General features: G+C 39.4%; 1 long non-coding RNA gene across 1 annotated transcript in view; it reads left to right on the plus strand.

The window, feature by feature from the left end:
- LOC121136814 overlaps positions 1–9608 on the plus strand; it is an 82392-nt gene extending 72784 nt beyond the window's left edge. The window contains exon 2 of the long non-coding RNA XR_005873960.1: positions 9226–9608. This is a non-coding gene — a long non-coding RNA (uncharacterized LOC121136814). The remainder of the gene's footprint in view (positions 1–9225) is intronic.
- The last annotated feature ends 1375 nt before the right edge of the window (positions 9609–10983 follow it).

Genomic DNA, 10983 nt, shown 5'->3' on the forward strand with positions numbered 1-10983 from the left:
CATGAGAAGAATATGCATTAGCATCTGAACTGTGAAAGTATATCCATTCACTACCAAGAAGGGATATTGTCACCAATATCCTTAGATAAAAATCGCAGTATTTACTTAATAACTAGAAACAACACACTCCCTCTCTCAAGGAAGCTTCCCAAATGCTTTCCAGGGGCACATCTGGATGGCATCACACAGAGATATGGAAACCATGGCTGTAAATCAGAAGATTTTGCTAAAAAAATGCCTGCATACTCCCAATTCCTGAAAAACAGTTAATGAAATCTGACCAGTCCTGAGTAGCTCCATTCAAGACTTCACTGGGAAAAGTCACTTCAATCTCTGAGTTGTATTTGTGATGTAAGTAGTGTTTTGTTATTAGATACCATGACAGACTTCAAACTACATGGAAGGCAATAGAGCAAGCAAGAGCCCAGGACTCAATCCTTCTTTTACTAACTTGGTGACCATCAGTAAGTCTTTTAAATTACAAAGAAAAGAAATTTCACAATAAAACTTTTTCTTTTTTTAAATTTTATTATTTTCATTTTAAATAGCTTGTTTCACATGCCAATCCCAGCTCCCTCTCTGTCCCCTCCTCCCGCACCCCTCACCAACCCCCCCAGCCTCCCACCCTATCGCCACTTCATTCCACATAGGGGATATCTAGAGTCTGTCATTTCACTCAGGGCAGGGTCCAGGCACTCCCCTAAGAGTCCAGGCTGAGAGAGCATCCCTCTTTGTGTAATGGACACACGAAGTCTGTTTGTATGTCAGGGATAAACACGGATCCACTGCCCAGGGCCCCAATAAAAATTTTTATAATATGTAAATATAATATATATATATATTATAAAGATACTGAAGGTTCTAATAAGCTAATCAGCAAAATTATCTTAGTTGTCTATGTCAAAATTACTTTTGATATTTAGCAAACATATGTTAAATCTTACAAAACTGGTTGGGGAGATGGCTTAATTGGCAAAGTCTCTTCCAAACAAGCATAAGGATCTGTATTGGGATCCCTGTTTTCCATATAGAAAGCTGAATGTAGCATCCTGTGCCTGAAACTCCAGGGATAGGGGCAGGGGGCAGAGACAATCAGATCTCTACAGCTATTTGATCAGTTTCCTAGCCTCAGGTTGTTCAAATTAAGGTTTGGTGACAGACCCTATCTCAGAAAACAAAGGTGCAGGTAATCCAGGAAAGTCCTGATGTCAGCCTCCAGCCTCCCCATGCATATCCACACATATACATGGGCACACACTCCTACTAACAAGTGCGCATGCACATGCACAAATCAGGTCAAGTCAAAAGCTCAGTACACAAAATCTGAAAAACAGCTTTTCAAAAAGCAATCTTATTTTACATACAAATCCTAGTTCCCTCTCCCTCCTGTCCTCCTACTCCCCCACTTTCTCCCAACACCAACCTCATCCACTCGTCAGGGAAAATGAGACCTCCCATGGGGAATCAACAAAATCTGTCATATCACTTGAGGCAGGACCAAGGCCCTCCCACATGTATCTAGGCAAGCAAGGTATCCCTCCATAGGGAATGGGCTCCAAAATGTCAGTTCATGCACTAGGAATAAACACTGGTTCCACTTCTAGTGACCCCACAAACTGCCCAAGCCACCCACTGTCATCCATATTCAGTTAAAAAAAAGATTATTTGTGGCGGCTGTAGATATTTCTCAGTGGTTCAGTGCTCAGCACTTATATCCAAAACTTCAGTTCTAGGGGATCTGATGCCCTCTTCTAACCTTCATGGGTACCAGGTACACATATGGTATGCATACAGACATGCAGGCAAACACAATCCCATGCATAAAGTAAAACAAATATTAAACACATCACTCTTAGATAAACAGAAGACAAACATAAAAATACAGATATACATAAATGAAAGATGATAGTTATATAGAAGATAGATATATTGATAAATAGATGGCTAGGCAGGTGCTATAGAGATAAATACATGATAGCGGAATAAAGGATAGTTAGATAATCTAATTGAAAGATGGATAATAGATAAGTGATATTTGAAAAGTGATAGATAAATGGATTTATACCTTATAGATGAAGGATTATAGGTAGGTATGTAGCTGACTGATTGATACCCAAATGGTAAGTAGATGATACATGAATAAGGAGATTGATAGTCAGATAAATGGAGGGTCCAGTGATTGATAAACAGAGAAATGAGAAATAAATTCACAAATATAAATATGAAGTCATTCTGTATAATTATTATGAAGTTTTCATCACATTTAAACTTTTCTCTCGTCTTCATGGTTAATGAAACATTCTGGAATTAACCCACCCACACTACTAGTAAAGCCTGATTCCATGATATCTTTTCCTTTATCTTAAAGATGACTGCATTTTCCAAGAGGGAAAAAAATCTCACAATGGAAACAACAGGGAAAGTTGCTGAAGAAAAGTGAGCCTAAAGTGATCTAACATGGCAGATACAAGTGCCAAGGCAGGAGGAACGAGAGAAAACAGGATCATAAAGGCAGGGAAAGGCAAACTGTAGATGGTGCACCCTAAAGCACTGTATATATGGAGAGACCCTCCATGAGACCCCCCATAAGAGAAAATAAGAAGGAGAGAGAGAAGAGAATGAAACTGAAAAGAGAGAAGCATCACATCTTTTGGAGTTTTACATTTGATGTTATCTTCTCTGGACTGTAAGAGTTTGAAAAGAACTTATCTAAGACATTTTGCTTCTTCTCATGACTTGCGACTTCTCTCCTGGGGAATCTCATCCATGTGAATGACTGAGCCTTTGTACCCATCTAGGAAGTGTCTTCTATTTGCCACTAGGACAGAGAGCATGCTAGGACTTAGTGCATGTGATCCTCATTTCCATATTGAAAACTGGAATTTTTTTCATTTTAGAGAGGATTTTTGTGAGTGGCTGAGACAGTGAGTAGACTTAGAAATATCAGGGAATGTCTCCAATGAGCTAAAATATTTATATGAAGTGTATAGCAACCCAAGTACAATGAGATCTTTACCCCTGCATAACCAGAATAGTTGACAGTTATAAAGCATTTCCCTGAAATGAGAACAATCTTCGCACTAAATGAAGTCTAGGATATTAGCCCAGGTCTGCTCCCATGGTCATCTGTGCCTCAGTTCAGACCTAGCAGTTTTGTAGGTAGTAGGCATAAAATGATGTTTTGAATTCAGTTGTTCATTATATGCAGAAGATAGATTAAGTCAACCCTTTCTCTCAGTTTCACACACACACACACACACACAAACACACATGCACGCACACACACACACACACACACAGTTCCTTTCACCATTAATTTAGAATTCCTTTTAATCAGCTGATTATTTTACTTAGATTATTTAATCAAAGAGGTAACTTACTTGTATGGTAACAAAATTCATTTACAGTAGCAACTTGAGTCCTGTCTTGATTACATTGTGTTCCTTTATGGTGAGGGGAAAAACAATTTGCCTTTCTCATTGGGAATATTTTGATCAAATTGACCATACAAAATCATCTGCACCACATGGTTTCCCAACATGGCCTCCACATAAGGAACCCATTTTATGTGAAAAGGAATTATAACAGCCTTGTCCCTGAGCCCTGAATCCATAGGTGTTATCAAATATTACTTAACCTGAAAATAATTAGCTAAATGAATTTCAAATTCTGTATCCATATTGACTGCTGTCTAACAAACAATTCTAGTTTCACTCTGTTATTATGGCAAATACCATGAGTAAAAGCAACTTAGGAAAGGAAAGGGTTTACTTCAGCTTCTATTTACTTTTTTCCCTCAATATATATTTTTATTTAAATTAGAAACATGCATGCTTCACATGTCAATCCCAGCTCCCTTGCCCACCCCTCCTCCCTTGTCCCTCCACTAGCCACACCAGCCCCCCACCCAATCCTGACATAATTCCCCAGGGAGGGTGAGGCCCTCCTTGGGGGGATCTCCAGAGTCTGTCATTTCATCCAGGGCAGGACCTAGGCCCTTCCCCATGTGTCCAGGTTGAGAGAGCATTCCTCCATGTGGAATGGACTCCCAAAGTTCATTTGTACACTATCTACTACCCAAGGCACCAGACATTTCTGAAGCTTCCTCATTGACACTACATCCATAGAGTCTGGATCAGTCCCCTGTTGGCCTCTCAGCCATCAGTCTGGGGTTCAAGAGCTCCCTGTTGTCCGTTTAGCTGTCTTTGTGGGTTTCACCAGCATGGTCTTGACCCCTTTGTTCATCATTCCTCCATCTCTGTCACTGGGTTCCAGGAGTTCAGTGTTGTGAGTATCTGTTTCTGCTTCCATCAGTCACCGGGTGAGGGTTCTAGGATGGCATATAAGGTAATCATCAACCTTATCATCAGGGAGGGGCTATTAATGTAGTCTCTCCACTATTGCTTAGTTTGCCAGTTGGTGTTATCCTTGTAGATCTCTGGAAATCTCACTAGTGTCAGCTCTCTCCTCAAACGTATAATGACTCCATCTATTATGGTATTTCTCATCCTTCTCTCCTCTATTCTGAACCTCAACTCAACTTTCCTGCTCCCCCATGCCTTCTTCTCCCCTCCCCTTTCCCCCCTCTCTTTTTCCCGGTTCCCTCTTCCCTCCCTCATTGTTACCTATCTGCTCAGGAGATCTTGCCTCATTCCACTTTACTGGGGTATCAGCTTCTACTTATAGTCAACCCACTGAAGGAAGTCAGGGCAGAAACTTGCTATTTTATGCATGTTTCCTCTGACTACGGAATTCACAGTCAAGGAAAACTGCATGCTGTCTTACTTGTAGGATCATGCTTAGCTCAGGCTTATATCATCTGCCAAAAGGATTGGTGATGCCCACAGTGAACCCGGCTCTTTCCATTAATTAATATTCAAGATATTCCCACAGATATGTACCCTGGTCAATTCTATTGAGGTAATTCTTTTTTTCTAAGATTTTTTATTGAAATTTGGAACAAACTTGCTTCACATGTCAATGCCAGCTCCCTTTCCTTCCCCTCCTCCCCCACTCCCAAGCACTCTAGGCCCCCACCCAATCTGTTCCCCAGGGTGGCTGAGGGCCTCCCTCCATGGGAATCTCCAGAGTCTGTCATTTCATTCAGGGCAGGGTCTAGGACCTCCCCCAAATAGTCTAGGCTGAGACAGCATCCCTCATTGTGGGATGGACAACCAAAGTCCATTTGTATGCTAGGGATAAATACTGATCTACTACCAAGGCCCCATAGATTGCCTAGGCCTCTTCACTTATATCCACATTCAGGGGGTCCGGATCAGTTCCACGCTGGCCTCCCAGCCATCAGTCTGAGGTCCAGGAGCTCCCCCTTGTTCAGGTCAGCTGTTTCTATGGATTAAACCAGTCCAGTCTTGAGCCATTGGCTCATCAGTCCTCCCTCTCTGTCACTGACTTCCAGGAGTTCAGTTCAGGGTTTAGCTGTGGATGTCTGCCTTTGATTCCATCCATCACTGGAGGAAAGTTCTGTTTCCCAGACTCTCTGGCAATTGGGATTGTAGACTGACACTTCCCTGATCCATGTCTAAAATCCATATATGTGTAAGTACATACCATGCTTGTCTTTTTTGTGACTGGGTTACCTCACTCAGGATTGTGTCTTCTAGTGCCATCCATTTGCCTGGGAATTGCAACAGTCCATTGTTTCTTTCTACTGAGTAGTACTCCATTGTGTAAATGTACCATATTTTCTCTATCCACTCTTCAGTTGAAGGGCATATAGGTTGCTTCCAGGTTCTGGCTATTACAATAATGCTGCTATGAATATAGTGGAACAGATGTCCTTGTATGAATATGCATTTTTTGGGTATAAGAGTGGAATTACTGGATCTTGTGGTAGACTGAGTCCCATTTTCCTGAGGAATCTCCATACTGATTTCCAAATAGCTGTAAGAGTTGGCACTCCCACCAGCAGTGGAGGAATGTTCCCCTTTCTCCATATCCTCTCCAGCACAAACTGTCATTGGTGTTTTTTTATTTTAGCCGTTCTGACGGCAGTAAGATGGTATCTCAGAGTTCTTTCTTTTGATTTGCCTTTCCCTGATAGCTATGTATGTTGTTGAAGCTTCCCTGTCAAGTGACTCTAGGTTGTGTAAAGTTGACAGTTAAAGCAATCCAGGGCACAATGCCAAATTTTGGATTATAGCAACAACTTATCATGATATCATAGTTCTTTGGTTAAGTAAATAATTGGATTTTCTCGGTATCACTAATGGGGAAATGGTCTGCTGAATACTGTTTTCAGAGGATCTTGTGAGATGCCTCACAAATACCTGTGAGTTTACTTGGTTTGAAAGATTAGACCAATCGCATATGTAAACCTACTTGAGACATTACTGAAGAACATGGCATAATGGGAGGACAGATACCTGTCAAATTCTCTATCCTCTGTATATGCTGGCAAAGAAGTCATATAGACCAATTGATAACCAATATTAGTACAGAACAAGATACTGACACAGCAATCTGCCACAGCCTAGCACATGGAATAACTTTATCAAAAGGCTTCTCAATGCAAAATTTTTCTAGATATGTGTAAGAGATAGGAATGCATTTTACATGGTTCAACAAAACTTCTCCCTAAATAGAAATAGGGGAAACATGGTAGGGCACATCATGTTAAATTGCAGCTTTGTTTCCCTGTGAAAAATAACCTTTCAATCTCATGACATATAATAGATAACCTTATCTTTACAGTCTTTTAAAATTGGATTTCAGGTTTTATTGACAGACTTTCAAGAGAGAGTTTATTATAAATCTTCAGTTAATAGTCCTCTGAAGTTCCTGAATTTTAAAAAATAACCTTTCAAGAAGGATTCCTTTGAATAATGGGTATTTCTCTTTTATCTTGATTTTGAAGCCATTTTAAGATGATTTGGTAAATTATTCATATTTACTGCTGGATTCTGACACCTAGAAAATGTGTATGTGAAGTTATCAAGAGATTTACAATGAAATTTTGCAGTAAGTCTTTAGGGCTAGATGAAAATCATGACTGTGTTGCTTTTGATAAATGTAATAATTTTCCTGATAATAATAATTATGGAAATAATTCACTACTTATTACCTGCTACCATAGAACAAACAGCAAAAAATGAATTAACCTTTGAACAGAATTAAATGAACATGAAAAAGCTCCATGCTATAGGGTGGAAATATTTGTACAGATGCTAATTGAGCATCTGGCATTTAAATTAAATGGCATAACATAGATTTTGTTCAGGCAAGGATGTAAAAGTACCACTAAAGCAATTTAATTTTTAAAATAATTTTTGTATAACCTAAATATCAACAGGCTTGAATATGTAAATGACTTTTAATTTAGGCTAGAATTACAACATTTTTAGGCCTACATTTATATGTAGTTATAGATATCAATTAATGACATAATATTAGCTACCAAAGAAAGAGCATAAGAAATTCAACCACAATACTTAAATTCTTTCTATGAATGTATGTTCAAGGAATATTGAAATTAATTTTGTCTTTTTAAAATGACTGTATGATTTTGTTTTTAATTAAGTTTGTCCTTTGTAATTTTATGCATATGTAGTTTGGCTGCTCTCTAACCTATTTTATCTCCCTCACACCTTGCCAGTTATCCTTATTTCTCACAACTTCCTTTCCCATGTCATTGTCTTTTTCATCTGTTTTATGACTAAGTCTAAACAGGGACACCCATGTGACTTTGAGTGTGGGACTGTCTGTCAGAAGTTGGTAGACTCACTAGTGAATACCTAGATAAAGTAGACAACTCCTTCTTACCTGATATGTTTCAATAGACAATATTTCAAAATGGGAGGGGTAAGGCCTCTCTCTAATCTGTGACTGACTCTTGGCAGGCGCAGTGCAGTCAACCCCAGCTGCTGTAATTTTATGATTGCCATAACTGTCCTGTACTCAAAAGACAACATTCTGTAGCCCTTCTCCCTGTCTTATAGCTCTAATATTCTTTCCTTGTCCCATGTGCCAGGATATTATCTGAGTCATAGAGGGGATGTTGTTACTGTCTCATTTTGCTTAGAACAAGTGAGTCTTGTTCTAAGACTCATTTGTTCTAAGCACATTGTGCAACTACGAATCTCTACTTTCATCAATGTTCACTACAGAGAAATTCTCCTCTGACCAGGATTGAGAACTACATTAATCTATGGGTATGAATATAAGTATTTAGAAGGCTGTTTGGCACTAAGTCAGTTTATTGAAATAGCAGTTGTAAGGCACCCCCCATAGGGTCTATGATCGTCCCCAAAACGCAGTTTGAGCCAGGTTTTTAAGCAAGTTATGAATTTTCTCTTGTACAGTGGGGCCTCAAATCCAGAAAGGGGTTGGTTACCCTCATCTTAGTCATGCCATTATTGACCATTAGACATATCTTGCATTTAAATATATTTTTCTACAACAATTTACATTGTTTATTATTATTATTATTATTGTTCCTGCTGCTAGAAATGTTTAAATGTAACCTTTTTCTTAGGATCAAATGAAAAGTATATTTTAAATTTTAGCATCCCTGTGTACATTGAGCAATATTATTTAAGTATTCTAAAGTCTATAAGTAAATGTTTGCACATAAAAACACCTGCTCCACGATGTTGTAAGTTCTTGCTTGGAAGAGAGGCTTGGAATTTGCAATGGTTAAGATTAAGAGTAGGTGTAAGTAAAAGACACTGACAAATTTGATCTTCAGTAAAATAGGACCAGTTCTGTCACATGATCAAGTCCAGGTATAAGCCATCAACAGCAGGTATGTGGGCAACATATCTGTGAACCCAAACTGATTCCTACTTTGATCTCCCATCCTTGTTGAGTGGCCTTCATTAACTTGACTCAAAATGGAAACCTAGACACATTCTATGAAGCAAAATAATATTTAGAAATATTTTTCAACCAAACAAAGTATTTGATGAGCAAGTCAGAGAACAGTTGTTGCTTACCAACAGTGGGAAGATTTGCTCATTAAGCCAAAAGTAACCTGAGTCTCTCTCTGTCTCTCTCTGTCTCTGTCTCTGTCTCTCTCTCTCTGTCTCTCTCTCTCTTTCTCTATTTCTCTCTCTTTCAATCTCTATCTTCATATATATATATGCATATGTATATACACACAAATATATACATATATATGTAAACTGGTGTGTGTTCATGTACACACACATATATACATACATGTGCAAGTGTAAGAGGAATAATATTGGCTGTCTTCCTTTGATACAGGGTCTCTTCTTCAGCCTGGAGCTCCCTGATTTGGATACAGCAACTGGAAAATGAGGTCCAGGAGTCTGCCTATCTCTGCCTCCCCACTGCTGGAACTGCAGAAGCACTTTTGTTCTCTGAAACATGTTTCTTGAAATCTATTACCTGCCCCTTCACTGCACACCAAATGTGCAGACATAGTCAGAAAGCATATCCCGATGAAAGACGGGCAGATAGACTCTTTATTTACATGTTCCTAAATGAAATTATATTTCTATAAAAACCGGAATGGCAGATATTGAGGGTCAGTGAGTTTCCTTGGCTTGCCCAGCTTGCTTTCTCTCCCTTTCCAGTGCTTATGCAACTGTTTTAAGGTCAATTTTAATAAAAAATTAAATTTTAAATGGAGTAGATGAAATAATACAATGCAGAAAGGTTTCGATGTCCAAATATATCTTCAGAGGTTTTAAAGAAATGCACTCCAACTGAAGTGTTGATGTATTGGAAAAGTTTAAAATAAAATCCAGATCAGATTATCAAGCTTTTTGGAAAATATGTGGAAACAGAAGTCAGCTCTCAGACTTTAAAATGCTAACTACTGACATGAAAGTCAATAGTTCATTCATAAAAACCCATAAAATGAAGTGGAACTAAGCAAATGTAGCCATGAGCAATAAAGGATATGAATGCTGTATAAAAATAGTAATTTGAATGATCAATGCATCCCATTGCTTGAGGGAGCCTAATACCTGGAATCTGTTCTAGATTAATATTTAGAGATTTCATAGCTGATCTTCAAAGCCACTCTCCAAAGTGTGCAAAGATACCAAGAGAAAAGGACCAACTCCATCTACAGACAGTAGGTGCATGGCTCATGGTCCCAGGAAGTAAAGAAATTAGACATGGAGCTGCTTCACTCTGAGAATGTCACATACGAATTTAGGGAAGGAGGCTGGATTGGCATCTGAGAACAAGATTATGGGTGGCCTTGAATTCAGTCCAAGAGTTATATTTGATTCTAGAACACATTTGAAATGGTTATAGATGTTGAATAATGTGATAAGTACGAGTGCTATCCAGGAGCCAGCAGAAGGTGGGAGAAGCTCAGAGCCCAATGCAGCACTCACAGTTCTTTGGGAGTAAGCTGGTGCCTAGAACTGCAGCTACAGAGTTTAAAGCATGGTTACTGTCAGCTATACACTCAAAAGGGAAAGAGAAAGAAGAAATGGAAAAACAGAGCATGTGCCACAGTCTACATAACCCTCGAAAGTCAAGGGAGGAGTGAGATGGTGTTAAACCGCTTCCCAATTCATGTTGTCTCTGACTCCCCACAGCCCTACCTGTATTTCAGCTTGCCTTTGCCCTGCTTTGACTGATGTGAACAGTTTAGCAGCAGACACAGGCACAGCTTCTGGCCTGCGCCTTCTGGGTTTGGGCTTTCTGTTCCTGTCTTTACGGATCCAGTTTTCTTTAAGGTCAGTGTTAGAGTGGGATCCTTTGCTCGCAATGCATAAGATGACGGTGGAGTCACCACACGTCTGTGGACCATAAATTCAAGTTCTGGATCTCATGTAAGGTTCCTCTTGCCTTTTGTTTTGTTGTGAGTCTGGCCCAGGGAGGGATAAGATGTACACAGCCTTGAACTTCCACATTTGCTGCGTGGTCGAGAGACCTGAAAGTTAGCTGGTATTTCTTACTGTATACCATCCTTGAGCTTTTCAGTGGTGTGTGTGTGTGTGTGTGTGTGTGTGTGTGTGTGTGTGTGTGTGCGTGCGTGCG

This window comes from Mesocricetus auratus, unplaced genomic scaffold, assembly GCF_017639785.1.
Source record: "Mesocricetus auratus isolate SY011 unplaced genomic scaffold, BCM_Maur_2.0 Super-Scaffold_100676, whole genome shotgun sequence".
Classification (NCBI taxonomy): Eukaryota; Metazoa; Chordata; class Mammalia; order Rodentia; family Cricetidae; genus Mesocricetus; species Mesocricetus auratus.